This window comes from Nicotiana sylvestris, chromosome 10 (genome assembly GCF_000393655.2).
Source record: "Nicotiana sylvestris chromosome 10, ASM39365v2, whole genome shotgun sequence".
NCBI classification, from domain to species: domain Eukaryota; kingdom Viridiplantae; phylum Streptophyta; class Magnoliopsida; order Solanales; family Solanaceae; genus Nicotiana; species Nicotiana sylvestris.
This window is the reverse complement of record NC_091066.1, coordinates 31299208-31304655: the sequence shown is the minus strand read 5'-3', so window position 1 is coordinate 31304655 and position 5448 is coordinate 31299208. Positions and strand designations below refer to the sequence as shown.

Sequence of the window (5448 nt, the reverse complement as noted above, 5' to 3'; positions counted from 1 at the left end):
ATCAATCCCTATTTTCACCCCTCTTTATTGCCACTATAATAACTAAAGTTAGCTTTAGCAAATTTTGCCTCGACTTATCAAAATGGAAATCAAGCAATGTGACAACTCAAGCGTCTTCAATTTTAAATTTAAAATTGAAATAAAAAAATATAAATTTTTGAAATTAATATCTATTATATATTGTTTATCATATTAATATGAGAAAAAAAATTATAGCAATACTTTTCATATATAATTTTTTAATATCTTAATTTTAATTCTAAAATATTAAGATGATCTGATTCAATTTAGCTTCGAAAATTAGTTAAATTGATTCTCAAGAAACAAAGCATGACAATTAATATTCGGATATATATATATATACTATATTAAAAGCACGAAGGTCCTTAACGAAATATCGTACGCCTTTTTTACCCTTTAAAAATGAGTTTTACACTAGACAAAATAGTCATTTGTATTATTTTCCTAATTGTTAGAATTATTTTATACGTATCTCCCTAATATTTAGGAATTCGAAATCAATTCAACTCAATATTGAAATGATATGAAAACCCAAAAAATACGGGTAAGAATTTTAGAATAGAAGGACTACAACACATAATGAGTTAATTAAATACGTAAAGAAAGATTCTGAGAAGATTTGAATTTAAAAATAAGAAAATATTTTAAATATAAAATAGCTAAAAAAAATCGATAGCTGAAGGAAGCAGTTGTCTGCTTTCTCCACAAATATGGTTCGTATTGTATGCTTTCTCCACAAATTTGTCCAGTCTGTTTTTTTTGGTTTTGAACTAAGCAATTGAAACCATGAAGATATTAAATATTTTGACAATTCTTTTACAAGTGTTAGATGAATTACTTGTGAGTTATATTTTTTCGGTAGTTCTTCGTTTGCTTGTGTGCCATAGTTATTTATTACAATAGAAGAACTCTTTTATTTACAAGTAACATTATGAAACTTATTCATTCTTCTGCCTCTTTTATTTAATTTAATAAATAAAATTATTGGACAAAAAGACCTATACAATATGTAAACTTAGCAAATTGATTATGCCCTTTACTAAAACTTCTAGGAATTAAGTTGTCTATTACAAGTTAAAATTATTATTAGATGTGCTACTATTCCAACAGAACGTAACCATCTAAAGTTCAAACAGAAAATACCTTTGATGATTTTTTGGGAAGTTGTTGCCGACCATATAATTAAATTGAAGGTTTTTTCTTTACTTTTCATTTATTATTTTCGTTTTGGATCTTTTAGAGCAAAGCATAATAAGTCGGTAAATTATACTTTTTTATATTCTATTTACCTTTTATTATAGTTAATTATGTCAATGTACATTACAATTATAATTAATAATTTATTGTTGGTAGAACTAAGTTTAGGACTTTAAGATTCGATATAAATTTTCTTACTTTGATATTCCTTTAGTGTTGGTAAGTTGTACTCTTAAGTTGAGGAGAATTATACTAACAAGTTCCACGAATGAATTGGTTAGAATTTATCAATGCGATCTATACTTTAAAGAATTTAAATTTCGATTAACGATAGAACTAAGCCAACATAAAAGATACTAAAATTCGATGAGATTTAGACTTAGATTGCCTTTTTTTGTTGGATGATTTTGTTTGTCTTTTCTAGAATGAGATGGAGAATAGCTTTTCAATAAAAAGTTTAAGTAAAACTCTTAAATCTTCAAGAGTTATATGTTCTCGTTGAAACTGAAAAGGAATCATTAGGGGTGTTCACGGTTCGATTTGATCGGTTTTTGATTAAAATCAAAACCAAACCAATTTAATTGATTTTTAAAATTTTAAAACCAAAACCAAACTAAATTAAATACAAACCATCGATTTGGTTGTTATTGGTTTGGTTTGGTTTGGTTCGGTTTTCGGTTCTTAGTAAGCTAATAATAAGTCGATAATAGTGAAACAACACTATACAATAATCTGAAAATAATTTGCTAAATTTATGTTTTTTATATATTTCTTCCGGAACTGAAAGTTTATTTACCTCTTTAGATGAAAAGAATGGACAAAAAAACAAACTAAAAGTTTGCTTTCTCAAGCTTTAGCCACTGCAGTCCTGCAATTTGAGTTTGCTTTCTTTACTCTTATGGTAGGATTTTTTTTAACTCTTTTGTTAGGCAAAAGTATGTGCGGAGGGTTAGAGAAGTAAAGTCTCTTAATGGAAAAAAAATTGGCTGATTCTTATTGTTTTGGGCATAGGCAATCTTTTAAGATATAAGTAGGATAAATCAAAATTCAAAATAACAATTAAATTGCATAAAATATTTAAAATTATTTAGAAAAAGATATTATATTGTATATAAATAATTATTAAATTTTGTATATAGTTAATCGGTTTGGTTCGGTTTATTTTTCGTTTTTATAATAGAACCAAAACCAAATCAAATATTATCGGTTTTTAAAATTTAAAACCATAACCAATCCAAATCAAAAAAAAATCGGTTTACTTAATTGGTTTGGTTTGGTTTTCGGTTTGTTTCGGTTTTCCGTCAAACCGTGAACAACCCTAGGAATCATGATAACGTACAATGTTGAAGTGCTGAAATTATAAAGCTAAAATAAATTTAGGTTGTGAATACATCGACTAATCAGTGAGAACTTTTATAAGGCAATTTCTTCTTTTATTGACTTAGCTATATAAGATGAACATTCATTATTTTTAGGAGTATGAATTTTTATTTTATAACGTAAACACAAAATTATTAAATATTTAATATTTATGTCATATTTTAAAAATATTATCTCATTGAGATATGATATACGCGCAAAGTGCGTACCCAAAGACTAGTATATATAAAGAGAGAAAGGGACTCTCTCCTTTCTATCTCTTTCTTGATGAGTGAGAACGAAGGACGAAAAATGAAGAAAATCTGTCTTTGCCCCTTTGCTTTGCTTTTATCTCGTCATCTTAATTAACGTGTGAAAACGACATTCTCTTTTTTCTTTGATCTTTCCTTGACAATCGACCTTTATTTTATCTTTCTCTTTAGCAAACAAGCAAAGAAGTAAACAAAAATAAGACAACTACTTAATTTACATAAATTGAAAGTATTAAAAAAGCACTATTATTAGTGTACGTAGTTTAATCAATGATAGCATATTACTTACCATATTCATCACGATAGCAATCCGTGTTAATCATAAAATTTATATATAATTACTTTACAATTTACCAAATTGTGTAACTATTACTATACTATATTAATTAGTGCAAAGAATAATAAGGAAAATTAGAAAATAAGAAGACGTTACGAATTATGATAAAAAAGAAAGTGAAGTAGGTCACATATACTCTTGATGTAAACCCCAAAACCACTCACAGCTAATAATATCAATACCACTACGATTATCAAATATATTATAAGAATTACAAAAGAAATTTACCATTTGCGATTAATGGCTCGATTAGTACCATAGTTTTGTTGTTTCATAGACAGGCAATTCCATTCCAATGGATGAAAGATTATCAAGCTCAAATAGATCAGAACTAGCACAACTTGCATCTTCATCATCATATTCTTCATCCTCATTATCAATATCAAAACTCCGACTGTTATCACATGTTAAACTATACTGACAGTTTCTTCGCAAATCTCTAGCAGATGCCTCCTCCACTCGACGATTTTTTTGTTTGTCCACGCACAAATTATTCTTGCGACAATCTTTATCGTCTACAATTACACTACTCATTGAGTAGAATTTGACTGATCTTTTGGTTCTTGAAAATGGAGTAGTAATATTATTATTATTGTTGTTGTTGTTATTGCTTAAACATGATCTAGAGAATGAAGAAGCTGAAGAACAAGTTGATACATTTGCAGATTTTAATTTTCTTTCCTCGTGTTCATACCCTCTAGAATTTGATGAAATCTTTGATTTTTTTGAATTTGTAAAAAGTGATTTCAAGAAACTCGATAGTCTACCTCCTGGAGAAATTGGCTGCTTAACTTTCTTTAAATTTCTGTAAATTTTCGAAGCTCTTGACTTTGTCTTCACAAAGCCATCTTCTTGATGTTTAGCTTTTTCCTTTGCTAAGGAAAAATCTGTTGAAACATTAAATAGAGTATCAATAATAGGAACAAATGTTAATTAAGAGAGCTGAGAAAAAACTGAAAACAAAATTAATATTGCCATTAAAAAAAAGTGAAATTGCATATTTTGCTTACAACCTATTCTAATAATCCTCATCTACTAGCATAATTTAAGCATATTATCAGGGGCTGACATTTTAGTATACAAGTTATAGGTTCAATCTAAACTCAATATTTTTTATTTCAGACCCTATATATATGTTCTACTAAATAAAAACAAATAATATATTTCGTACCCAGTAAATTATATGTATTGTAGTAAAATTTCAAACTAGAACAACCCATAAAGTTCAAATTCTGAATCTGACTCTAATGCAAGCATTAGTGGTGCTTCGACAGCTCGAGTTTCTGACCTATAGGTCACACGGAGATAATTTTTAATGTTGCTCCAAGGTTCCCTTTCTTACTAAATAAGAACAACAATATATTTCGTACCTAGGAAATCGAATGAGTTTGTGGTAAAATTTCGAACTCCAACCCATAATTAAAGTTCAAATTCTAAATCCGACTTGCCTAATATATCCATATTTTGACTAACAAATTGTGAAAGATGGACTACTCTAGCAAACAAAAGAAATAGGAAAAACTTTGAATTACTATTATTCAACAGAATAAAATGGCTGTGATTATATATAGACAAATATATACTTACCATAAAAGTTGAGGTGTTTGGGAGAATATTGGTCAGTTGAAATGGTAGTTCTAATAGGTTTTGGCCTATTAGTAAGACCATTATAACAAGGCGAAGAGCCACAATTTGAGGAGCTTGAATTCTTCTCAGAATCAGCAGCAGATTTTCGTCTAACCACAACATTTTCACTTGCCTTATAATGCTTTTTATGATCTTGTGTTTGGTCAATGGAGTGGTAAATAGAGTCAAGAAGTGTAGAAGAGAAAGAAGGGCTACAAGAATCTCGTGGGTAGTATTTATATTTATCCATATGTCAGGAGTATATAATTTATAGTATTGCTAAACTGAAAGAAGTGAGCAAAAGAGAGGAGAGTGAGTCTTTGTCCAGCAGTAGTAAGAAGAAGAAAATAACAAGGGGGGGGGGGGAGTAAGTGGGAGAGAAAATGATAATTTGATCTTTTTATTGTCTGCTTTGGAAGAGCCAAATGCTTCAAGAGAGAGTGTGTGTATAATTTGGAGTAGGGACATGCATGAGCTTAGCTAGCTAACATTTCATTGAAAAAGTTTTTTTTTTTGATAATTGTAATGTCCGGACCAACTTACGAACATCTCAACTAATTTTAGGATACTTGTTATCTCCTGCGAGCACATGTATTCACATACATTTTCAAGAAAGGGCTAGCGAGTAAGAAAGAG

The 5448-nt window shown here is 28.8% G+C and overlaps 1 pseudogene; it reads right to left on the bottom strand.

Annotated features, from left to right (window-relative positions):
• Positions 1–3353: 3353 nt before the first annotated feature.
• LOC104210584 (protein BIG GRAIN 1-like B) lies at positions 3354–5132 on the bottom strand (annotated as a pseudogene).
• Positions 5133–5448: the final 316 nt, after the last annotated feature.